Source organism: Phalacrocorax aristotelis, chromosome 6 (assembly GCF_949628215.1).
Source record: "Phalacrocorax aristotelis chromosome 6, bGulAri2.1, whole genome shotgun sequence".
In the NCBI taxonomy this organism is placed as follows: Eukaryota; Metazoa; Chordata; class Aves; order Suliformes; family Phalacrocoracidae; genus Phalacrocorax; species Phalacrocorax aristotelis.
Window position 1 is genome coordinate 46,750,298 of NC_134281.1, and position 27,326 is coordinate 46,777,623.

At 39.6% G+C, this 27,326-nt stretch overlaps 1 long non-coding RNA gene across 1 annotated transcript; it reads left to right on the forward strand.

Annotated features, from left to right (window-relative positions):
• Positions 1-27,326, forward strand: LOC142058371 (uncharacterized). Its single transcript, XR_012660941.1, has 3 exons — positions 1-239; positions 1,116-1,208; positions 27,190-27,326. It is a non-coding gene; the product is annotated as an uncharacterized LOC142058371 (long non-coding RNA).

A 27,326-nucleotide genomic window follows, 5' to 3' on the forward strand; every position in this document is an offset into this window, starting at 1 on the left:
GGGGGTCTGAGCAATGTCTAGCCTAACAGACCCAGGCTGAGGTGGGATTCCTGACTACTTCTGGGCAGCTACTGACAATACCTGGTCCTCTTCCACCCCCTTCTTATCATATCCCGTTTTGTTCTCTTGCTGTCTTTTTTGACACTTTTTTGCTTTGCTTTCTTTCTCCACTTGGTTTGAGGTAAAGCATGTGTCTTACTCTGTGTATTTGCAGCATAATGGGGTCCCTAAACAAACTGGTAAGTTTGATTCTTACTTTTTTAAAAAATAATTTTTATTTATTTATTTTGCACCAATATGGATTGTAGACTGAAGCATGCAGTGAACTGCAGATCCTTGCTGGAAACTGTATTGGCTGTACTTGGCTATTGTAACACAAAGAAAATGAGGAGTTAGCAATAAAGCCTCTAGCCTTATGTGTAGATCTTGATGTTAGTTGGAGTGAGCACCTGGAGGGACTCTCCCTCCAATTAGACTTGCTATATGAACCGAGTTCCTATGCATTTCCATAATTTATAAGACTTAGACTAAAGCTGGCTATTTAGGCAGGGTAGTGAAATTAGTACAGATGACAGACACGCAACATTTGCACACAGTAATATTGCATAAAGCGCATTTTCTTTGGAAATTGGGCTATAAATAGAAACCTTTTCCAGTCCCAAACTTATCTGTGGTAACTAGTAGAGGCTTTTTGACCATTCATGAATGTGCTTGAGCTTCTCGTGCTGCTTCTGTGGTAATGTGTTTCCTTGGCACTCTGGTTGTCCTTCCATGGGATTTTGTGAAATATTTTTAATTTATCATGGTGATAATTTGAGGAATATTGGTGGATGAGTGAACAGAAAGTTGAATTTATTGTGTGAATCACTTTCTAGCGCTTTTTTTTTTTTGGTCTAAGGAAAGCCTTGGTCATGTCCTGTGTAATATTTCTCATTTCATGGTTGTTTAGTATAAGGAATAAAGTGTTATGTTACCCAGTGAAAGCAAATTGGGCCTAAGGTGTACTGCAATCAAGGCGGGTCTATGCGTACAATGATAACATAGACATTGCGGTGACCTTGTACAACTTTCTTGCATATAATCTCTCTGCCTCTTCCCCTCTGATCCTAACCCAGGAATGCAAGTCAAAGGGTGGAGAAGAATGAGCCTGTACTTCAGGACATTGAAAACCACCTTCCAGGTCTGGATTTTGCCTGTGTGACTACAGCGTAAGTGGGCTTAAGATTTGCTTTTTGTAGTACTGTAAGACAGATGTGATATTCGCATCCTGCCGTGTTGTACTAATTAGCAAAGCCAATGGTTAATTTGGACCATTCCAGGAATTAAAAAAAGATTTGATGGAAGTAAAAATTTCAAGACCAAAATAATCTTTGCAGTAAACACATGTAACCCCTTGGGTTCCCTGTGTGTTCCCCCTTCCCCCACCCCCTTCTTATGGTGGGGCTGGGGTGGATTCACTTCTACTGCAGTAATGTCCAAAAAGCTTCGTTAGCCCATGATGTTATGTATACTCGAAGCGTCCACTGACAATCTCCTTCAAGCGTTTGGTGACCTATAAAAATTTTTTAGCAATGCCCTAATTTATGATAAATAGTATGAAGTAGGAAAAAAGATATAATACCTCCTAACTCAAAGGGCCATGGAAATAGAATAAGAGTAGCCTATGCATTTCTAAGTTGTTAATATTTAATAATATAACTTCCTAACTGAGGCTGAGATGCTACTGAAATAACTATTTCCACTTTGCAGCAACGCCTTGTGCTCAGCCGAATGAGTGTTAGGCCACTAGAGAGCAGCAGAGACTGTGTTTAAAGCCACAACCGATTGTCCGTAGTCTTCAATGAAGCAGCAGATCTGTGTCGTGGAACCTTCAGCTGTCAGATGCTGTCTTATTTTAAAACCCATTTTTTTCCTGTTCTCTTGCTTAATGCACAGCTTTACTTGCCATAAAGTTTCTCTGATAGTGTTTTGCCCCGATATACACACCAGAAGTGTACAGTCCAGTAGAAAGTGTACCTTTCTTGTCTGGGTTTTAACACTAAATAGCATGTTAGGGAGGGACGCAATCATCTAAATATGGTGTGGGGGCATTCATGATGCAGAACCCAAACTGCATTTAGAAAAGTTGTCCCTTTACTAGAAATGTTTTGTGTAGTGGCTAGTCCAGTCCTGTAGTGAGCCAGTCTGTAACAATACTGTGGGGATTTTTAGCCTTTCTGTTTACGATAGCCTCCATAAAAAGAGCAGAATGAAACAGTTTGAAAGGAGCAAAACTGTCCGTACTTCTAAAATGATATTACTGTGATTACAGTGGCTGCCAGGGTCTTTGGCACCAACCCTTAAAGAAGGTAGGTACAACAGGCAGGTTATGGGAAACAGTCCGTGCCTGGTGTTGTGTGGGCACTGAATGGCAAGATGGTATTGGTTGCTGACCCCAGTCTTGCAGAGGCCACTTCACAAGGGACAAACTCGGGGGCTTTTTTTACCTTATTCCTCAGTGCGCTGAGAGTGGGGAGTGAAAGCGTTGGCAGATTATGGATTGTGTGGAAGAACTGGATACCGCTTAAATGGATTTTGGTATGGCAACAGAGATTAGAGTGGGTGAATTGATCAAATCTCAGACAGTATTTAACTGATTAAAAGAAGTACATTTACACCTATAAGAAAATTCTCAGGCTTTTTGGATGACAAATCACGGTGATAATTCCCACAGACCAGTCCATTGCTGCACCATCATACCTGTACCCTTGCACTATATAAAGAAGTGCATTATCAAAGCACTTCTTTAAATAGAATAAGATGTGTCACAGACATTATAATCTACTGAAGGCGACGCCATCACAATATACGCTTATAGTTCTGATACTCTGAGGATTAGTTTGCAATATCTGTTGATTCAGTGGGAGTAGGAGTCTTGGTGTTTCTGAAAATCCCTGGGAATCTTTGCACTTCAAGGTACCTAAAAGCCTTGAAAATCTGCCCCACAGTACACTATACCTTGAGATACTTATGTTTCAGTTCTGGAGAAAACTGACTCTGAAGTCTGTAGAAGGTAACAGTGGCAGCATTATTTTTGGTGGCATTTATTCTAGCTGAGCAGCTGCAGATTACATTATTTAATACCTGTTTTATCTGTGTTTCAGAACTTATTTTGGTGTTACAACAAAGGCAGACTTGTCTTATGAGAATCAAAATTATACTTAATTGAATTCTGCTTTGGGAATTTCTGTCAATCACACAACTGCATGAATTGGGAAAGACACATGATTGCAGCTATGATTAACTTTTCCAGAGTCGCTCTGAGTACTGTATATCACATTTCATAAAGAGATGTAGTATCTTCAGAATAATTGTACTGTACTAAAGGGTATCTTCTGAATGTCAGAAATAATTTAATTTTCTTTGAGGGGACATATGAGGAAGGAGGCATTCTTAAACTGAAGGTTGTGAATATTTCTAAAATAGGCAGTCTTGACCACCTTCCTCCATGTGCAATTTCTAACAACAATGTAAACAAGTGGAGAATTCCCTGCCCTGAGAACAGCCTGCCTTTGATGCCAACCTGCATGTGAACTACCTTTATACCACCCAGAGATGGGTAGGTGTTAAATTACCAGTAGGTATGGACTGCCAGTGAGTAATTAAGAGTGAACATTCATGGTGCTGGAACATTTGAGCCACATATGCAATTGCATACCAATGCTGTGAGTTTGCCCATGTTCATGTAGTCAGGTAAGGGAAATCAGGTCCTTCTTACTATTATATTACTGGTTTATTTTTCTGAGTTGAAGTTTAATCTTCCTTTATTCCTGGCTCTTACAAATGAGTGACAGCAGATACAGACCTCTTTCACATCAGAATATGAGCCTTTACAAAAGCTTTGAGTACTTTAATTTTTACATATTAAGATTTGTATCTTATCAATTTAACTTTCTTGAGTGTTGTAAGATTAAATTTTAAGAACTGTGAACGGGGTTAGTCCAAAAATAGAATCATAGAATCGTTTAGGTTGGAAAAGACCTTTAAGGCCCTCAAGTCCAAGCATTAACCTGACACTGCCAAGTCCACCACTAAACCTTGTCCCTAAGCACTGCGTCTACATGTCTTTTAAATACCTTCAGGGATGGAGACTCAACCAATTCCCTGGGAAGCCTGTTCCGGTGCTTGACAACCCTCTCAGGGAAGAAATTTTTCCTCATATCCAATCTAAACCTCCCCTGGCACCATTTGAGGCCATTTGCTCTTGTCCTATTGCTTGTCACTTGGGAGAAGAGACCAACACCCACCTCACTACAGCCTCCTTTCAGGTAGCTGTAGAGAGTGATAAGGTCTCCCCTCAGCCTCCTTTTCTCCATGCTAAACAACCCCAGTTCCAACAGCTGCTGCTCATCAGACTTGTGCTCTAGACCCTTCACTGCACTGAAGATCTCTACCTTTGAAGGGCAGACAACAGGGTTTTTGCACCCCTGTAGCTAGTTAGCCAATGTTAATATTCCCTTTGCTTTTGCCTCTAAATTTCATCAACTGTCTCCAGTGACATTTAACTTACATATGCGAAGGGATTGGCATTTTTAGGTTGTCAGAGTGTTATTGGATGAAAAAGCTGATTTTGTCACGGGACATCTGTTTTATTGTTAATTAGATGAAATAAGAAAGACATCAGAAGAGTACACACAGAAACTATTTCATAGTTCCTGCTTAAAATCTTACTCTGATCCCTTGAAATTAATGATGCTTTACAGATTTTCACATTTTGATGTGAATTTCATTTAGGAAGTTTCAGGAACAAATGACAGAGAGTTGTTATCCATCTGTGCCTCTGTCTTTACAATTCAATTATTCCCTGCCATTGTACAGTCTCTCCTTTCAAAACTATCAGAAGAAAGAAAACAGCCAAGGTGTTCACTTATCATTTAAACCCCCCCCCAAACAACAAAAAACCAATCAAACAAAAAAACCCCAAACAACAAACCCAAACGCCCAACCCCAACAACTTATATCATTGTAGCAGCTCATGTTTTGTGCTTATCAAAGTAAGAAATGTTATTTACATTGTCCCATCAAGATGAGTTGATCTTTTTGACAGTTGTGAACTTGTGGATGCTAAGATCCTGTTTGCTGGTGGTTACCTGGCTTTTTTCCTCATCGTGCTAGCTGCTTTCTTTTTTCTTTTTTTTTTTTGTGTCAAATTAGAGTATAAAGACTCAAGTAGACCCTCTTTTCTCCATTTTCAGTTTTTCTTAAAGATCTGTCCTGTTTAGCTGCAGAAAAGGAGGCAGGTATAAAATATACTCCCCAGGAGAGACAGAAAAATTGGAATTTGTGATAACTGGTGATAATATGTCATATTATTTCAGGATGAAGGCAAATGAGATCTGTCATGGGAATAAGGGAGAATAAGGCATTAAAGCAGTAATTGGAACTACTGTAATGGTATGGAAGGTTAGCTGGAGATGGGGGCAGACACCAGATAAAGCTGAGGTGGTTGCATCTTTCTTGCTTACAATAATGCATCTGTAACTTGGGAACTGAGCACTGGATAGATTAAAAATAAGTGAGGTGTGTGGGGAGCTAATTCAGTTCTGCCTGCTCCCTTTGCTCTTGAGCTTTTTGGCAGGGCCCTGGTGTAGCCTTGTACAGAATTTGGAGAAGCAAAGGATGCACGCTGGCTTTGGCAGGCCCATGCTGAGTAACCTTACAGTTGGAAAGGGGGTAAAGCTCTTCTGCAGTTTCTGTCTTGAGAAATGTAAGGTAAAGAATATATAGAGACTGCAGAGTAAGTCATGGGCTGCACAGCTGGCATTAGACTCTATCCGTGCTCACTAAGTGCTGGTGGGGGGAGGAGATAAAGAAGAAACTGGGAAAGTAAAATTTGATCTGAGAAGGGAGAGGAGGAATGGATTTTACATCCCTGAAGTGATGTTAGCAGGAAAGTGAAGTAACTTAAAAAATGCAGACCTCAGCTGTGTGCTCACAGCTCCTTTTCTATCACTGGAAATAAAGCCCTAATCTCCTGAAGCATTTTACAAAGGCCCTTTTCCTTCATGTGTATAGGGAGCACGTATGGTTCTTAGTGAAACCTGCACTTCTTGAGTTGCCACATGAGATTAGAAAACCATCCAGTTAGGTGAGTATTTTGTGATAAGTGTCAGTAGTGGTTACTTTGGGGGAATGCAAAAGAAATTTTGAAGACGGATGTTTGAGTTAACTATGTCTCCTGGCTTTGAATGTATAAAACCCTTTCAATAATGGAACAAAATCCCTAACCCCTCCCCAAGACTTTCACAGATGTGGTCAGATAAGAGTTGTTTTCTATGCTGACTGCATGAAAACATTGCAGTGCCTGCAGAGCCATTATATATACCACTTAGGGTGAGGGACCTGGCACTCTGTTTCAAGTATGGAAGTGTACATTATTATCTTATTCCTAGCCCTAAAAGGTTCTTAATTATTTTAATATGTAATGTCCATTAACTAAAAATATAGATCCATTATTCTCAATGTAGTACCCTCCTCTTCCCCTGCTTCTTGGTCTGGGACTCATGCTAGGGATTAACTTGGCAAAATATTTTCATTAGTGTAACTAAGAGAAGCTTACAACATGTTTCATTTAAAAGGGAGCAAGACTGATACCATTCATTAGCAAGCTGGAGCAATCCCTGCCTTTTCTTCTAAAACAGCTCCATATCTGTTTGGCTCTGGAGTGCACAATCTTGATGAATTGTGAGTTAACTTAATGGAGAGGAAAATGTGTGTAGTGCTGTGTGAGGGCAAAAGGGAAAAATACAGAATAAGAATCAATGGAAGAGTGAAAAGACTTGATGGAAAATGGCCTCTTCCTAAAAAAGTTGATGAAGAGAAAATAAACAGACTGGCAAGCAGGCTCAGAGAGGGAATGCAGGAAACTACAAGATGGTTACTGAGGGGAGAGATGGATCACAGGCACAATGAAGAGATTTTGATTTTTGAAGAGCACAAAGTGTGGGATTATTTGGATCAAAGGCCTTGGTTCTGGCCCATCTTTGCTCAAATTAAATAAGGAAAACTCAAAACAGGAAAAAAATGAACAAGTTCCTCTCTTCCCCTGAAGTGTAGGATCTAAAACACTAGAAATTTGACTCTATTCACAAAATATTTCAGAATATTTTTGAATGTTAGTGTCTTTTCCCATGGTTACTGACTTAAAAGCAATTGTTCATGAATGGCAGTGTCTTTTACTCTATAGATTTCTGCTACATGGATATATTCAGAGTTACATTCTATTACTTAGCTGGCTAAATCAGTGTTATTACCTCTGCCAGGGCTGTAGTGACAGTCCAGACTGTCCTGATGCCTTACTAACTAACATCTGATTTCACAGAGTCTACTGCTACTAATATGTAAGCCAGAAAAGACCGTGCTTGGCTTTCAGAGTTAGGCAATTATCAGGAGTGGCTGTTGGGGGTGAGAGGGGAAACACATGAAAATTGAACTGACTTGATGAGGAAATCACTGAGAGATGATGCAAAAGAACAAGACCCTAAACACCAACATGCTCTTGCAGTGTTCCAGGGGAATAATTTTTTGTATGATAACTAGTAGACTATAAGGATCTATCCCAAACTTTTAGATGCAATAAATCAACCTCACTTTCCTTTTTTTTTTTTTTTTAGATTTAAAGGTGGCTACAGGAAACTAAACCCAAGATCACAGCTACGTGATGTTTAAATTAAGTGTACATGTAATGAGCATTAACAGGTATTTCCGTGTTACACATCAAAGTCGCACACCTCAGGGAGATATATTTATTTATATAAGTACCTGTCATTAAATTGTGCTGGGGCAGGTGTTGGTGTAAACCAGTGGCAGCTGTGTTTCTGAATCAGGATGTTGAGCATTCAAGCCCATGAGAAGGATCTGTGTTTGTATCCAGTGCTGGCTGGTACACCTAACTTATAAAAAGTTAGAAACTATGCCACAATTTTGAGGTTGAACTTAAAAAATAAAAGTGGTTTATTTGTTTTTTTTGTTCGTTTGTTTTTTGAAAAATAGTTTTTTGACACTTTTATGGACCCTTAAGGCATCCTTTCTATCTTTCTGCCACATTTTCTAACTCTCCTTTGCAACCCTGGGAACTAGAAATTGAATGTAGTGCGATTCCCATGCAAATATTGTATTTGAGTACCTGGGAATTTAGGAAAAATACCAAATAACACAAAGACACGATAAAATCAGTCTTTTGGCAATGGAACTATTGCTCGTCATGTTGTCTTTGTGCTCAGTTAGAAGGAGCTGTTTCTGAAGCTAGTAAGCTTGCAGAGGTAGAGGACAGTGGGGGAGGAGGGCATGTCGCCTTGCATGTCTATAATTGCAAAATCTGTGGTATAAGAAGAGATCCCACTGTCCTTCTATAGGCTGTTTTTTTAATTAGTGTTGCTGGGACTGGGAGAATGGCAGGGCTGCAGAAGAAGTGACCAAATGGTTGGAAAACATTTAAACAAACAGCGGAACCTGGAGAGTCAAATAATGCTCAGGAGGGTTGGGAGTGGAGCAGTGCTGGGAGGTCACCCAGTGTCAGTGCTGGCTGGTGGGAAAGGAATTCTGGAATAGGGATTGCAGAGCACCTGCAGGTGTTCGGCACCTCTGCAGATCGCCCAGCCCAGGGCCCCTGCACAGAGCAGGGTCAGCCACAGCACGTTGCCCAGGACCTTGAGCAACAGGCAAAAGACAGCTCTGGCTGTCTGGGCCATTGCAGAAGTGGCCCATGGGTCTCAATTATAATACCACTAACATGGATTTCTAATTAATAGAAAATTGACCCCCGTGTTTGCAAGCCAACTGGCACCTACCTTTTCGTAACTCTGTGGGTGCATGGCATATGTATCTGTATATAAAGCATTAACATTTAATAAGCTCCCTAAGAAACATGGGAAGAAAGAAATAACTCAAAACAACTAACAAAGTGCAAAAGTGAAAAAAAAAGAGGGCGGGGAGGGAGGAGGGGGTGAAAAAGGAAAAAAAAAAACCCTACCAAACCCCCCAGAGCAGTTGAAGAGGGACTAAATCTTTAATGATAGTCTTAGATAAAAGACTAAAATATTTATATCACCTTTTTAACCTGAATTTTATAGCAATGAAGTTTAACATATATCTTCTATTACCTTTATCAAGTTTATGACTAGCTCTCATTTATGGATCCCTTAAATATGTATAAGACAGTTTTACTTATCTTGTTTACATGGGTCTTCTCTTTGGGCATTTGTCTCCATCACTGCATAGCATGTTTATGGTAATTTACTGTAATACATGTATATCAGAGGCAGTTTAAATGACACTTAGCCTTGAATATATTTAAGATTTTTTTTTCCTTGTAGCCACTAGGAAGTCAAAAGATATATGAAAAGCTATTAATTTTCAAATGATAGTAACATAAACAATATTAAAACTTGTATTTGCCTTTGGAACAGTGTGAGGAAGAAATATATAACAAATGGGGCATTGCACAGTCAGTTATTAAAGAAGTAAATTAATAAACTGAACACTCAATCTTTTCACATGTCAAGGATAATCTGGACAGTAGTTCGATGATTAAAGGCAACAAAATGTGTCTTATTATTTTGGTTGACTTTAATCCCTAAGTTTTGTTTAAGACTCCTCAGTAAATATTTGCTTTTGGTTAATTTCATTTCTAGCCCTATGGAAAAGGATTTCCCATGTGTTATCCAGAGCGTGCATGTAGGTCCTTGTGTTATTGCCACTGTGTCCAAAGGATCTGAATGAATTGCCTCTGTGCAAAGGCGCTGATGCTGTGCTACTAGCATGTGCTGTGTCCATGCAGCAAGGAAGAGTTTTGTTGCAAAGGTATTTCTGGACACAGAAGAAAAAAACTTTAAGATGGGAGGTTGTGGCTTAGAGTCCCAAAACTGTTCTCCCAGTTGGGGGCTGAGCTGGAGTAGAGCACAGCTATTGCATAGGCCTGGCTGTGCTTCACCTAGTAATCTACATTACTTTCAGCCTCATGGAAAAGTGTGATCTGGCCTGAAGGTCATTGTTTTGGAGTGAATGAACTGTAGCTCTGCTGGCTTCTTGACTAGGGTCTGGTTCATTCCTGTCTGTCAGTACAAGAGTAACATCTATGTACCTTTATGAACTATAAACCAATATCTGAGTGTAATGGGAACTGGCTTCTCTGATGCTTTTGAAAATGCCACTGCATGCTTATCTACTCTTTTTGGTGCTGAAAAACCTTTAAAAATCTGCTCCCTAATCTTGTTAATTTTAAAAAATATTGCTATTATGGAGAGACTATTAAAAGCTGACAACTTGTTCAGAAATCAAGCTCTGTGGCTTTTGATGAAGTGATTGAGAAAGACTTGCAGACATTAGGGAATACCAGAAAGCCCAGCTATTACTGATAATGGAGGTAGGAATCCTTCAGTACTGCAGAAATTCCCCCAAAACGTGTACTACTTCCCCTCCATTCCAGCCTAGGCACCTGTGCATACTGGGATGCTGGCAAAAGAAAAGCTTACTATTAGAATTGTTTTCTTTGAATACACGTTTAGAGAAAAATGTGATGTCTTTGAGCTAATACAATTCTTTTTTATTGTTTGTAAGTAAAGGTGGCGACAGCATCCCTGCCGCATGTGTGCGAATGTCTAATTGTGGATCATTGAAATTTGCTATACTGCAAATGCAGAAAGAACCACTACATTGGAAACAACCTTTCAGAGGAGGAGGCAAGGAATGAAATTCCTTTTATGAATAAACACAAATTGAATGATTGTGCATATGCATTTGTATTTGCTTTCTCTCTTTGTTCTTTTGTTCTTCCTTTAGCACTGCATTTGCATGCAGAGTGCTAGTGATCAGAATGCAGAGCTCCTGTACAGCAGAGCTGTGTGCTGGCATTGATCTAGTGGTCTGTGCCAGCTCAGTGGTGCAAGATTTACTTTAATTTCCTCTTCCTTTTGTTCTTTTGCCTCTGTGCTTTAAATAAAGAGTTTTCTTTTATTGCTTCCAGAAATTTTGAGAAGTCGTAGCTATTTTGTATCCAAATAACCATGACCCATTTCTCTGTGATAACAGCAGACATCCCAATCTGGTGGATTCCACACTCATATATGTCTGAAATTCTCAAAGTTATTAACTTTTGGGGGGTGTGATTTTTGGTTAGGCTAAATGGAGAGTGAACATTTTGAAGCTATTGAGGTGTGCAGCTAGAGATTACATGCTTCTGGGAAGATACCTCTGATAGAATTTTGACAGAAGGTCCCAGACCTGAACAAGAAAGGACAGGGAACACGTACTCTTCACTTAGACATTAGAGTTGATCAGGATCATGGAGGAAGTATATGGAAAGGCCCTAGAGAATGGTATAGCATATGTGACTTGGTGCATCCTCTCTTTCTGTATTGTTAACAATGGGCAGACAAATAATGGACAGTAAAACATACCTTTAAGTAGGTTTGTCTCCTTTACACAGAAAGAAATATAGTAGAGGTTGCCTTTTCCTTGCTAGTTTTCCTTGGCAGGAATGGCACAAATCCCTGCGTAAAGGAGGAAGAATTTGTAAGTGCCACTATAGTTGGAGTGGTTTTGGTATCTGCTTTTCTTTCTGTGCTGTTAGTATGTAACTGTGCAGTGGTACAATCTGTATTTACATGGATTGGTCCAGGGTCAGGGGTTTCACCCTCTTTGCCTTCTCTTGGCATGTCTTTCTCCAGTGAATTTATTCTGATTATGTCCTCTTAAAGAATTAGTAGAACTCTAGAACTCATTAGTTTATATTCTTTAACTTCTTTACATTGTATACACACATATACTGCTCCTGCAGAAAATGATAGTTGCTTTCATTCATTCATTCATTTTCCGACTGGATTTCATACAGACTATTTTCAAGGCTGTTTTAATGAGATCTTGTATGGGAAAAAATGTGGAGAGTATGTTCCTTGGTTGTGGGTTATTTTTGTTCTGCTCCCATCCCCCGGGTTATTTGTAAACCTTAGCTATCTTTGGGCTTCTGTCCTTATATCACCACTTTCCTTTATATTGAGATGCTGACAAGCTATTTTAATATCCTTGTCTAGAGCACCATTCTTCTTGCTCCACAGGTATGCAGCAGCTCACTGAGCAAGGTCGTGCAGAAATTCTCCTTCCAGCTTTCTAGAAGGTGACTTCTACTTTTAGAAGAATCTCCAAGTGCAGGTGGCCTCACCTGGGACTTGCAGATTTTCAACCTCCTGCTTTGCAGCTGGAATTCCTGAGCCGTCAGCTGGTTCTTGGAGGGGAAGCAGATTCCACCTTCATGCTAGCAAACACATCAACCTGTGTCTCGTCACACAGCGATACTCCCCTCTCAGCATGTAGGCTGGGCTTCAAGTAGCACTACAGCATTACAGCCCAGCGTTTAGCTGTGGTAGCTGGTTAAGCAGTAGTTCCCCTTGTTGCAGGATCTAATGACAACGTAATGGACCATGACCGGAGTTGTGCATCTCGAGGTGTTGTGATGCAGGTGAGCACAGCGAGGAAGGTTATCTGCTGGGCAGAGTCTGCGGCAAAGGAGGATGAATGCTGCTTTTAACGAAGAAACTGAGCAGAATTACAAGCAGCAGATTAATTACTTTCCTCAAAAGGAAAATGTGCTTAGTTTCAAACTGGCTGTTCCAGTGAGCCTTGTATTGTATAACACTCACCTGAGACAGAGGCTGACAGGCTGTCCCAACCTTTAATTGACTAATTAATAGTTATTAATTAGTATTCCCTGTGGTTGTAGTCTCAACCATGAGTTAATTGATTCTGATGGGGGATTAAATGTCCCATGTCAGAGATGAGTGCCCATAACAGCATCTGAGGCACTTCTTTTGTGTAATAGACTAAAACAAACCTGTTTTATGTGTGTGTGTACACTGATACTAAATTGCAGAAACCTTTGGTTTTGTTTATTTAAACCTATTGCTCTGTGCCTGTTGGATCATGTGGTTTGTAAACACTTAATGGAGACACTTAATTCTTATGTAACTGGGAGAGAGGGGATGCTATTTTAAAATCCTGTGCCCTGATGTGGGATCTGTTTCTCTCTGAAAACCACTGTAAAAACATCTGCCTTTCCAATTCACTTTTGTCGTGAGTTAAAATCCCCTAGAGATGAGAGCTAGCTGGTAGATTTGATAGTTAAGTATTCCAGCACTGACAGGCTGCAGTATTTCACAGCAGCATAAATATCATTCTGTCTGTTAAGTTTATTAGGTTAAAAGATTTTGGAAAATAACATCTAATGGGCAGCATGATTTGATAGGCAGGTGCAGCTGACAGAAAAAACATTAGTTTTCCTGTTCAATTTATACTGTTTTCTACGGTTGAGCCCCTGCCAGGCAGGAGCAGCTGGATGCCACTGACTTTGGTTAGCTAGTGTTGTGCTGTCCGAATCTTCTTGTGGTGCAGTAAAACTTCTGAAGCTGAAGGAAGCCTTACTCAAAGCTTTTCAGCAGAGCTCTCTGTAGGCTTGTCACTACTCAAATTCAAGCTGTCAGATTTTACGATATTAGAATTGCTCCTAGCGTCTCTTAGTTCAAAGTATAAACATAGTAAATATACATTAATATATTAAATGGAACTATTCAAACTCTGAAGCAGTGTGGGTCATTGCCATGTTATAGGCAATGTGCAGACCATGCAGGATAACATCCTGACCCTGTCAAAGTTGGTGGGTGTTTGCTAAGCAGTAGAACCAAGGTATCACCAGGGATATGCAAAGAATATCTGACAACCTGGTCTGCAGGAGGTGGTACTTACTTGGATGTGGAGCTTCATGACTGCTGCCGTTTTACGACTGTAGAGCAGATTCCAAGATTTCTCATGAAGATTATGAATGGTGAACCCACAAGTGAAATTGTGCAGTCTGTCTCCAAAGAGCACCAACAAAACCTTCTGGTCACCTGCCCACGGGATACTTTATATTGCTTAATATCCTTGGTTATTGATCAGAACTCTCAATGGAGGAGAACCAAAGACGGTTCGATCTTCTCTAAAATGATGATTGAAAGGTGAATGGGGGTGAAGGGAGGCAAGGGAAACTGATAAATGGTTCTGAATTTAACACTTTAGGCTAAGCCACTAAATGCCTAATTAACATTTAGAAGGGAGAGAGTTGCCCTGCAGGTAAGAAAAAGGGATGTTAAATTATTTTGAAAAATTCAGATGTCAGGCAAGGATGGGGAAGATTTACATGTTAATGGGATCCTCAGCAGGAGAAGGAACCTTGGAGTGGTGGTGGCAGACAAACAGATACACCCATCTGGATCTTCAGATGTTATCACATAAGTTGGAGTAGTCCCACACTTTTTTTCTGACAAAAATAAGAACAAGCAAAGATTTGTGGTTGGAAGACAGGGCCTGTGAAAGAGCCTCATGTTACTTTTGAAACCTTTCTATAGAACAGGTGTTCCCACCTGGCCTGACAATACAGCAGTTTAAGACATAACCTCTGACTGCTTTAATGTGTGCATGGGTTTGGGTGCCCACAGCTAAAAGCTGAACACTGAAGAGGGTGCTGATTTCTGTGAACTTGAAAAGAAGTGACAGAGACCAGGAGCGTTTCTGATGGGATGTGACATACACAGCTGAGCCTGGCTCTGAGTCTTGCCGAGATCACTGTAACTAAATTGTAGGAGAGTACTTGATCTGGCTAGGTTTTATTTTAGACCTTAAACCAGATGATTTTTTTAAATCTCTTTTCATATATTCTTCTTTCTAATTTTTGTACTTTTTTTTTTTTCCCTCCCAGTTAGAAATCATTAGAGTGAGCCAAATTTTACAGAGAGCTAATGTGGCCTGCCCATACCTTCTCTTGAGAAGATGCACCTTGTCCTGAAGCACCCATTCAAGAAACTGTATAAAATAGTTGCATTTTAAGAGTTTATTAAATTTCTGACTCCCATTTACTTTAATAAACTTTGAATTAAACTGAGGCTGGTGACAGAAGTAAATAGCAATAAAGTATTATGCTGTCGTCTTTTTACTGAAAAATATTTCACATGAAGGATTCAATAACCATGGCAATAGGGCTTCCCCCCCTGTATTAATATGCAGGGGCCTAATAAGCTTGCTAAACATTTTTGCAGAATTATCTACTACAGCTAATTCAGCAGCCCAGGCAAGGCATTTGGGCCTGTGGAGAAGCTCTTAGAGATGTCAAGCATTTTATAAATCAGATAATTTTCCTTGGTCAGTAAAGACCATGGAGATCCAGTCTCTGGGCAGATTGCACTCTTCAATTGAGATGTTAAACTTCGTTTCCTTTCAGAAGCAGTGTGAGTCAGCTTCAGGCAAATCTAAGCATTATAGCGGAACTAAAACAAACATAAAGTGGAACCAATCCTAAATATATTTGCATCTAGATTTTGGCAGACATTGTTATGGCTTTCTGTATTTTATGTGCCTTTTTCATTTCCCTGTGAGATATTTTTTGATAAACTTACAAGGTTTTTAAGCCACTTTAAGTTGTTGACTCTTCCACTTATGCTAATGATGCCTCTTGCTCTGCTACTTTAATTTTAAAGAGAGAGAATGACTTAAAGCTTTGCTTTTGCCTTGCCTAGGCATCTGCTAGCAAGAATTTGTGCTCTTGAGAATGCAAAACAGTAAGGAAAGGAAGAAACAAACAAAAAAAAGTAGCAGTAGATTATTTTTCTTAGTGTGTGAGAATGTATAACAACAGAATGAGGTTTTTGGAGTGACCCAACACTTCTGTGATTGAAGTTTTGCATTTAGCTTCACTGTAAGTGGGACAGAATCCTAGCTAAAAATAGAAACCTATCCTGGTCTTGTGCACCTTCTCACTATAAAAAAAGCTGTAGGAGTTGATACAGTTTGTATGCATAAGAATATAGACATTCATTCAAAAGCGAGTTAAGACACCTGAAGTGCTGCTCTGATCTTATCTTTCTCCCTGTTTAGCTACCCCAGCAACAAAGGCAGCAAACTCAATTCACAGATGGGATTTTAAATGAGTTTGAACTGACGCTAAATTGGGCCTAACCTTAGAATAGGCCAAGAGCTGGTAGGCAGAGCTCCAACTGATCCTTATAGATGTGTCTGAATGTTTTGGACTTTTATTAAATGCCTTTGGTGGTGACAGGTGGTACTTTTATTATTAGCATACCTTTTCAGGTCGCACTCTTTTCTTTTAAGTTATGATATCTACAAGATGGCATTTAGCTAATGCAAAGAAAATGGCTAAAATGTCTCCTCCCTCTTGAAATAAAGAGGCACAGGCTTTCTGAGGGCTTAAGTGGGCTCTTGATAGCAATAGGAATAGTTTGCATTTACTATGAAGAACGTGTGTAAAGAACGCTGATCTGGTTATCTGAATAGGTATATAAAATACCAAACCTACTTGTATGACAATGAAGTGGTTTCTCGGCAGTGTATTTTTCTTACAGCTTTCAAGGTCAAGTTTAATTAAGAGTTTCAGATACTTTCAGTGAGGGTTTTTTGTTCCTTCACTTTTTGGAAATATGTTGCTAGCCAGAATTTTCATACAGTTACAGAAATGTCAATAATGGATATAGTACTGAAATATGATTTTTGTTTTTGAAAAAGCTGTATATAAAATAGCTGAATGATTTGTCATCAATTATTTATTTATTATATTTCAAAACAGAAGAAATGCATAGTATTTTCAGTCAATATTTTAGATCAGCTCTTCAGTCCTACAAACATTAGACGCAAATAGCCTTGTTTGACTTTTGGCACTATTTTTATAGGTGAAGTTACTTGTGCTTGCATACTTGCAGCAGAAGAACATAGGGTAGAAGTGTTGTGTCTTTATAACAAGCCCATTTTAGAGATACTTGGTTAGCATGCAAAGAAAATATTTCTCTAATAGATAAAGCAGTAAGGAGCAAGGACATTTTCCAGTTATAGATAGTCAATGATAAAAGATTTTAAGCAAATATTTTAATACAGTCCTGTTAGGGATAGGTATGCAGATAATTGGTGATTTTCTAAAATGAAGGCAACACTTCGGGGCTGTAATCCATAGTTTTAGTTATAGCAAGTCTTTAAAAAAGGACTTAAAAGGTGCAGTTACCTAAGTATCTTGGAGTTTTCTGTCAGAGAGGCTCAGGAAAATTAGCTGTTACTCCATTGGTATGAAGATTTCTGTTTTTATGGTCAGAGCTGGGAATGCAGATCCCATACTGTTCACCACTGAATACCTCCTAGGAGGTAGTAGCTGACACATATAATAAAAATTCAGAGGTGCTTGATCTACATGCATACAAAGACATATTTATACATCTTTGCTGTGCTTTCCTCTCATTATAATACCTATTATACAGTTTCATACTGTTAATAAAGTTCATCCCTAGACAAAACTATTGTGAACATACCAGGTATGATCTTTACCACAATGCCTCTTCTTACTACTTGTATGATGTCAACAGATAAAGCTAAATGTAGGTTACTTGTTCCTACTATAGATTCCTTTATGTTGCTAAAAAAGTGCAAAGAAGTTGATAGAAATGATAATTCAAGTCTAAGGTAGTTTGTTCTTTTATATTAGGGAAGCTTTTTGTACAATAGAAAAAGTTCTTTATGGACAGGAAAGCTTTAATAATAAAGATAGCTCTATTTTGGTGCTAATTTATTACTTTTTGACATCTTAATTATATCCTGACCCATAAAGCGGTGATTGGTAGTGACAAGATCCCTAATCTGTGTCCATAAAATAAATTTTCCTGTTTTTTTTTTTTTCTCTCCCCTCAGTTTAATTTTTGTGTAAAACTCACTCATGCAGTCAGACATAAAATCAGAGACAGGAGTGTCCCATCTAGCCTTCCTTCTGCCAGGAGGTGCAGAACAGAGTAATACAGTGGAAACCTTAAAAAAATGACTCGGTCTCCAAGAGTTATGAGGAACAGACTGAAACAGTGCCCTGCCCTCTTTTCAGTAGCATAGAGAATAAAAGACAGTGTACAAAGTCATAAGAAATTTTGTACAAGAGTTAGTGTTATTAGGTGCTAATTCAACCGTGTCTGGAGTTCTGCTTTATGCCCCAGTGAAAAGTCCTTTAAATCCATAAGAATGCTTTCCAGAGTAAGGAGAGAACAATAAAAATTAGCTTATTAGTTTCTAAAAGGTCCCCAAGCAAAGAAAGATTTTTTAAAGAATTTGGCTTGTTCCTATGAAAAACTCTTCTACTGAAGTTTTGCAGATCAAATGTACCGGTCTACAGCTGTACAAATTCTTTTTCACAGAGTATGAATGCTGCAATTTGCTAATGTACATTTTGCTTTTCATAATATTCACAAAACCAGTTTACGGTTCAGAACATTCACAAAGCTGCCATTTTTAAACTTTGCTTCTGAACACATGGCATGGTTTTCCCACTTTTAAAAGCAGTGGTTTTTGGTGTTGTTCCCCCCCCAGGTGTTTTTTAGATAAACAGAACACTCTACATCCTCAAATGAAGCAAAAGTTTGAAGGGAAGATCCAAATGCCTAAATTCCCTGGCTAGAATGCCAGCATTTTTTTGTTTTGCTTTATTCAGTATTTCTGGATGCTCCTGGGGCTGTATTCACTGTAACTTTATATCCTCTAGGTCAGTGCATGTTCTAATGCAGTTAACAGAGTGAATGTGGGATGTCACATTTAATATTCTAACACTGAACAAGCATTTCTAGTGTCTTCCCTAGGTTACATTTGTTACAAGTGTGATGGTCTCTGTGCAGACCAAGAGTTAAGTGCCGGTTTGCGTTCTTCCAGCTGATTGTGATTTACCAGCATAAATTCCAAGTGTAGATAATCCAATCCTGCACCATGCTGTCAAAGTAGCTGCAATGGAGAGAAACTTCTCTTATGAAAACATAGATGAATATTCTCCATAAACCTATTCTTGTCACTGGAAAAGATGAACAATACCTCTCTACTAATGCCTAACAAAAAATGGTGAAGCTTTTGGAGTGTTTTGCCCTTACCATTGCTGCTAACAGCAATAAACAACTATTGCATCTTTTCACAGTTCATCTTTGTAAGTGCTTAGAAGCAGATCACTAAGGGGAACCTGAGTGAGGCAGAGGTAATGGTTCCAAAATGGAGTTACTGTAATACCAGCTGCGTGGATGCCCCTTTGCAGGAATTAGTGTATTGTTTTAATGATTTCAGGGTATGGATGCATTTCTTTGAAACACATGCTTGAACTGTTGTTTACTAAACTGTTGCCAAGGCGTTATGCATTGGGGATATTGTGATGGAGGGGAAAAACACATTGCCACAGATGCAGTGTATTTTTTTTTTTTATTTTATTCTGTCTGTCTGTATTGACTCAGCATCATGGCAGCTGTTCTCTTTTCAAATAGCTTTGTTTTCCTGAGGCATAGTCTATACTTATTTCAGGAAGTTGTAGAGGAAGGAGAGCAAGTAAAGGACTCCAGATGAATTTCTGAACATAACCATATTGACAGTATTTAGGAGTAAATTTTACATCCATGCATACTTTTGCAGATGGCCTGAAAAGAGATGGAAACTCAGAAGTTTTAAGACAGAGCAGTATTCTGAAAGGATGGGGTACTAGTATATTTAACTGTCTGTGAATGTGTGAATCAGGCCTTGAAGTACTGTGTGCAGAGGGCAAGTGTGCCCATTATACAGGTGGGAAGTGGGGGTATAGCCTTCAAGTGGTTTGCTCAGTACTTCAGAAAGTCTGATGAAGCTGAAAATAGGATGATCTCAGATTTGCCACTAGCAGAGAATTTCCAGGGAGTGCTTTTGGGGTGAGATCTGCATTATTCCATTTCTAAGCCTGAGGCCATCTGAGTAAGGTTTGTTAGGTTTGCTGTAGTGACTTGCAGTTTCACTTTGCTGTTTGCTCCTGTCTTCCAAAAATGTAGTACTTCCTCACTGAGGCAAAAGAATGCAGACACCCCCCCCGCCCCCCAAATGCAGGATTCCCAAGAACTTGCTATTCTTCCTGCTATGAGAATATACCACCTCTTGGGGTGGGTAGTGAATGTCTACTTGGCACTAAGTTAACTTGTCTCCTTTAGAGACGTGACCAACAGACACCTGGTTTGTTAAATACTTACAGAAGTTTGACACCTTGGTGAATCAGGGAAGTGTCAGGCAAATTTCAAAACAGAAGTGCTAGGCTTGTGGTTTGAAAGTGGGGAGAAATGCTATGTATCCTCTCTTAGGTAGTTTGTATTCAGTGGATTCTCCCTCAATGTCCTGTTATAGTCATCCTGAGACACTTGTAACAAGTCAGCCAAAGGTTTAAGAGAGAAAACTTTTGAGTTGCTCAGAATTTCCTAGCCATATGCTTGGCCTTAAAGGATGTGTTAAGTATCAGGTGATTCAAATTGAAAAGCTCAGCAGCTTTATAATCTCCTGATCTCTAAAGTCAGTCCAACTGCAGATGCCAGAAGCAGAAGCTCCAAGACTGGCTCATTGCTGTGCATGGTCGGCACATCTCACCAATGCTGCTTTAGGAGCAAAGATCCAAAACGGAAAGCTTTCAGCCATTTCTTTTCTGTCATAGAATAAGTACCTGAAAATAATTATACTCCTTTACTGGAAATATTTGGCATCAGTGCTATGGCTCCACCATTAACATTTTCTCCAGTTTCTTTCCAGACTGCCAGTTCTTTTTTTATTACTCTGATGAAATGGTTACCATCTTCTATCCTTGCTGTGGATGCAGCCAAATGGTATAAGAACGTTTGTCTACAAAAGTAACCGAATAAAAGACTGAAATGGCCAATTAATAACAGCACCTGCTTTACATTATCTATAAAGGCTGGCCATGCATGCACCACAATCTCTCAAGGTTTTGTGCATTGAATCTAAGGGGATACGCTTCTGTTTTAATGAAATCCAAGTACAGTTCTCCAAAATAATAAAAAAACTTTTAAGGCCTTCCACTTCATCCCTTTCCAAAATTTCTAGCAGTTTTGCTGTTTGGATATCAAATCTTTGGCAAAAGTGACTGGGCTTAATGGGCTTCTGAATAGAGGACAATCTCTTTAATTGAGGGCTGATCTTAAGCCATATTCTTTTATCGTCATCACAAGAATGACCAGCAAATATCCTGGAATTTTGAATGGGCTTGAATCAAAGTCTTGGACAATGCAAGTCTGGATCTTACTTTGTAGAGCTGGTCTTTTATCTGTATACTCCTTTTTACTCATAAATTCTGAATTTTCTTGACTTTGGAGAAGTATGTGTCTACTTCATCTTGGGCCTTCTTTCTATTCAAACTAGGCACAGATGACTGAACATCTGATTTAGCATGGCTGTATGTCTCTGCATTAGCTGAATCCATAGGTAAACAACCACGATGCTATTGAACCACTGTCAGGAAATAAAATGTCATTTTACCATCTTAAATGGCACTTCCTGTCCCTTTCCCACCTTGTGACTAACTCACTTTTCTGATCAAAAGCGCTGTCATAATGTGAAGTCGGGCATCTAAGGTGTTCTTTTTTGTTTCTATTAGTTCAATGTTGTCTAGCTCTTTATTCTTGCTCTACCACAGATACTAGTGTTAAAAAACAAAACCCCACAAAAGGTGTATGACTTGCTTAGTAATACCACTCAACTTTTGTCTGTCCTCTGTTGTTTTTCTTTATCTACTCTCACGTTCTAGGTTTGTCCAATTCAAACTGCATGCCCTTAGGGCAGGGCACACCTCAGTGTGTATTAATGTTTGAACCTTTCTTATTCACTGCAGCACATCAAGCACATCCTCTACTGGCTGGCTGAGACCTGATGAGCAGTAGGAAGGTTATAAAGCACTGTTTGAAATGGGTCTCTGTGTAGTCATTAAAGTGCATTCATTGCCTATCTATCTGCCTATCTCTTCTCTTACTGTTTTTTCCTTCAGTTCTCCTTGACACAAAATTACACTCTCATTTTCTGTAAGTTTTCAGTCCTCTTTACCTGGCCAACTTCCTCATTCAATTCTGCAACAAAATATTTGGAGACACTTTTACACTCCCCTCTTGAATAGAGTCTAGCTCTCCAGAGGGCCAGTGCTGACCCTACCATTTCTTCACTGTTATCTGCTTGCGGATGCCAGGAAAAAGGGTGGATTCTTGTGCTTCTCTTATTTGCAGTAACTTTCTGTAGTGACTGCTTCTATCTTACAGGTCCTCTCTTGAAGGATTTCTTCTGAAAAAGTCTAGCAGTTGGGACTGCTAGTCGCACAATTTTACATTCCTGCTGTTGGTACAGGTACTGCAGAACTGACTTGGGAAGACACCGTCCTGTACTTCTGCTGTGATCAGCACCTGGTCTGCCAAAGCTTTCTTCCTCCTATCCAGCATCTATTTTCACAGTTTTCTCTGAGTGTGGGGTTTGGTTATTCTGTTTGTGTTTTCCAGTCGCCCCATCCACAACCTACTGTTGTCAGGTGCTTTCCTGTTTTCCTATGTTAATGTACCTTCTCAAAAGTTTGTTGAAAGTGTTGAAAACAGCAGTGAAAACTATTTTTCTGTGTCTTGAATGCATTTTTGAAAGACTACACAAAAGTAAGGATCTTGTAATATTAAAACAATAATTTCATTATGCAGAGTAGATGTGTGCTTTGATTTGTGAAGAGGAAAAAGTACCACAGAAAGAGAAGTCCAATTTATCCGCCTGATACTTTTTGTTAGCTAGGTCTGCTGCAGTATTTTGATGTTAGCCTAGTTAAATGTGATCAGCTGAAGCCTGTGTGCTTTCAATAATGTTCCTTGGAGCCGAGTGATATTTTAATTGCCCTCCTGTTTGTCTGATGCTTTGGCCAGGTATTGGCAATGAGTGTGAAAGGTACTGATTTGTCAGTAGTGATGCAGCTGACAACAGTACAATTCTGGATGTCTGGAGAAGAAGTAAAAATTAGGTTTTCTGCCCTTAGGAGTGTAAAAAAAGAAGGCTTGTTTTGGGAGAAAACCTTAGGACTTGGTGTAGGAAGTTGTGTCTTACATCCAGTTTTACGGCATGCTAAATAGACTGCCCTTGACCTGTGTCTCCAAACATCCTCATGTACCTGTCTGCGTCTCTAATTGCCACAGTATTCCTTTTAAGAAACATTTTCAAAACAGTCAGAGTTGCTTCCTGGCCTTATGGGTGCCTGCAGTTTCCTGGTCTGGCATCTGCAAAGCTGTTTGTATAGTAATGCCATTCCACCACTGCCAAGCTACCTGCTGTTCCTGTTCAAGCCAAAGCCCCAGAGCTCCTAAACTAGGCCTCTGGAATGCAACATGGAAACACCTGTCTTGTGAATGTGTGCAACTACATAAGCATGCTCAGAGCACACCTGGCCGCTGCCATTCCCTGTGTTGGAGAAAGTAAGGGCAGAGTGCTAACTGAAAGGGCAGTAACAAGGAGGTATGTATAAATACAGAGTGGGGGTAAGTGGTGCTAAGACATGGTCACCTGAAACAGCTGACCCGACTTACGTATTGAATTATGAAAGAATGGGTGCTTAGTGAATGATCCTAAGCAAGGGGGAGGGGAAGCGTGTCTGTTTATAGCCCCTCAGTCTGAAATATCAAATCAGTTACTGAAGCACTTCAGCCCCACTATTCTCCTTCACACCTTCCCTGAGTCCTTGGCATCACATACATTGCATGGAGGGCCTGAGTGTCCAACTTGGTACTGAAGCTTCTGAGCAACAGCCTCAAGGTTCAGAAATACAGTGCTGAGTGGGAGCTGGGTCTCTTCTGAGAAGGATAAGGATGTTAATCTTGCACCACATCAGATTTGCAAAATCATTTGAGAATCTTCAGCACAAGATGTGTGGCGTTTTTTTTGTGCTGTGTGGAGTGGCCTCATGTGATAGTGCTGTGGTTTAGCCCCAGTCAGCAACCAAGCACCACGCAGCCGCTCGCTCACTCCCCTCTGGTGGGATGGGGGAGAGAATTGGAAGAGTAAAAGTGAAGCAACACATGGGCTGAGATAAAGACTGTTTAACAGGTAAAGCAAAAGCTGCGCGCGGAAGCAAAGCAAACCAAGGAATTCATTCACTACTTCTCATGGGCAGGCAGGCGCTCAGCCGTCTCCAGGACAGCAGGGCTCCATCATGCGTAATGGTTACTTGGGAAGACAAACGCCATCACTCCAAACGTCCCCCCCTTCTTTTTTCTTCTCCCGCTTTATATACTGAGCATGACGTCATATGGTATGGAATATCCCTTTGGCCAGTTGGGGTCAGCTGTCCTGGCTGTGTCCCCTCCCAGCTTCTTGTGCACCCGGCAGAGCACGGGGAGCTGAAAAAGTCCTTGACCAGTGTAAGCGCTACTTAGCAACAGCCAAAACATCCCTGTATTATCACCACTGTTTCCAGCAAAAACCCAAAACATAGCCCCATACTGGCTACTACGAAGAAATTTAAATCTACCCCATCTGAAACCAGGCCAGATAGCCAAATGGTCCCTGTGTTTTTCATGTTCAAAAAATTGTTGGTGCCTAGCAGAAAAAAATTCTAGACTTCTTTGTCTGCAAGAAAGCATAGAGAGGAGATGAACTGCTAAATGGGAGAGAATGGGTTTATTTCTGCTAATTTCAGCAGAATTGCCTCTTCTGCTATCATTTGAGAAAGAAAGCAGAGCCATTAGATTTTATCTGAGAAGAAAAACTGTAAATGGAGTATTTTATAATTCGAACCAGTAGATGTCAGCAGTTCCTTTTGAAATGGCTCCGGAAATGCAGCAGTAAATTAACTGACTGTCACATCCAAACTTCTCTGTGATGTAAAAACATTTGCCCAAAAAATAAGGAACTGTATAAAATACAGCCAACAGATGAGGATGGACAGCCTCCTCCTAGTTATTGGTGAGAGTGGCATGAAGAAACATGGAAAAATTTGGTCTTGATAACAATAAAATATTAAATAGGGTCTATTTTAAAGGTATAATCTTCAATTATTGGGCCACTGCATGACACAGCTTTCACATTCGTGGACGTCTGGTATAGTCTTTAAAAAACATGAGGGATGTGGTGGTTGGTGGATTTTTTTTTTTTAAGCTTAGGCAGTACAGAAATCCAAATGCATATTACAGCTGATGAAAAAGGTGATAGGTGTCTGCCTGTAGCTGACTATACATTGTTTCATATATTCATGTCTAAAGTAAAAAACAACATCGCATATTTTTGTAATGGTCCGATTTTTAATCTTTTATTTGGTGTAATTTTTTTAGAAGCATGAAGATTGTATAAAATGTTATTATTCTATTAACCTGTAAATCAAGAGTAGTATCACTGAAATCTGAATTGGTAGCCACTGTAAAAGTACCGCAGTGGGATGAAAATAAATCATGTAATGTCCTTATTGCTAGTTTTTGGTCTGTGTTGCTAATGATGCTTAAATTAACATCCTTATGCTGGTCCACTCCTTTGACCTTGAGCCAATATCAAAGGTGCTTGCAAAAGCATCTGAAGCTGATTCATTTATTTTAGCCTGAGAGTCAGCAGGGGGAGCTCACACCCATTTTGTTCAACTTGCCACATATTGGTTATTAAAGAAATTTTAAACTAGGCCATTTTATTTACACACACATGCACACATCCACTCACCCTCTTGGAGGTGTATATGGGATTCCTAGAGCTTGCAATCTATACCTTAGCAGGCTGTTTAAAAAGTCTTATTCTCATGTCTTCATGCCAGATATTTCATAAAAAGAGGGGTCAAACGAAAAAATGTTTAAAAACAGTCTAAAAATTATTCTGTTTTACTTATCTCAAGGCAGGGGGAGGGAAACAATGTGTCCCTCCATCCTGTCATCAGGAGTTGATACTCAGTTGAAGAAATGCATTGAGCTGTGTGTCACCTCTAAGGAAACTGGATGGTTTGGGAGTATAGTCATTAAGAAAGAAGTTAAAGGCAGGCTATTGTCAGCATTTTAGCATGAGACTAGTAAAATCAACTCTTTTTTTTCTTAAATTGATTGGGAAAAGTTATATTCTGATTAATCTAATTACATTCATACTAAAGCTGCTTCCGTTTTCTTTCATGTGAATAAAAATTAGACTTTTATCATAGGTCTACAATATTTTCTGGAATATCATTTGGAGGAGTTAGTGCAAGTCAGAGATAGAGTCCGTGGAAGATCTTCTTTTCTGCTACAGCCCTGTGCTACATGGTGGTGTTTTATTATATTGTGTGTATACATCTGATTCTTAACTAGGTTATAATTACTGTACATAAGAGAAATACAATTTCTGCATGCAGATCTTGAGCCATTTTAGATAAGGAAGCATTTTTAATTCATTCTGGCAGGGGACATTTAAATGACTTGCCCAAAGTCACAGAGCAGATAGCTGCCATTGCTGGGAATAGACACTCTTATCTCCCCAAGTTTCTGTGTGGTGCTTATTTATAGTGCCATGTCATTGCCTTGAGCAAATGAAGAGTTTTTCTGTTTTCTGATGGTCTTTAAGTTTTCAGATGTTTGTTAACATATCAAGTATTATTTCCCCAGATACTTTTTCATAGTAACTGAGAATGTTTTAACCTGTTGATTGTATTGATTTTTGATGTGGAAATAGCAGGCTGCTCCATTTCAAACTAAATTTCAAGGGCATGAAGATTGTTAGAATGGAAGAGCCACTTAGCTCAACACAGTTGTTCCTTTTATTTTTATCTCAGTCAGGCATAGAAAGAGCCTGAGAGGTCCTAGCCCTATTTTCTCTATCTTGGATGGAATCCTGATGACTTTAGAGGCTGGAAGAATTGCAAGGAAAAAGTAAAACTTATCTGCTGTATAAAAAGCATGTAGCAGGCTGTGCTTGTGCTAGTGATATCTGAGAATATGGCACATATGTTCAGGCTCCCTACCTTTGCACTGGCCTGGCTAGGTGCTGTTGCAGTTCTTCTAGGGCAGTTGCAGTGAGATGTTCCTCTCTGAACCAGTGATAAAAGGTGACTGTTCTAGTGAGGGTCCAGCTGGTACCCTGTAAAGCAACAACAACCTTACATGATTTGTATTCTTCTAAACTCTGGATGCATTTCTGTGTCCTGTCTCCCACCACTCTTATTTTTATTTTTTTTTCTTCTTTAATTGCAGCCCTAAGATAGGATTATGGCTTTTCGGAATTATCCTTAAGTCCATTCCTTTGGCTGCATGCTGCATAATTTTTCCATTTAATATGGATTTCTCGTTTTGCTCAATTGCTCCTAGTCCTATTACTTCATAGTAATCTACATTGGATGCACATTTCCCTTTACAGGCCCAGCCATCTCCTTCAGAAAGTCATTCCCTGTGCACGATGGGCCTGAGCCAACATACACTGAACTCCGTGGCAATATTCCTGTCGTTCACAATGAATTTGAGACCTGAAGCTAAGGATGAAAACCCTTGTCAGCT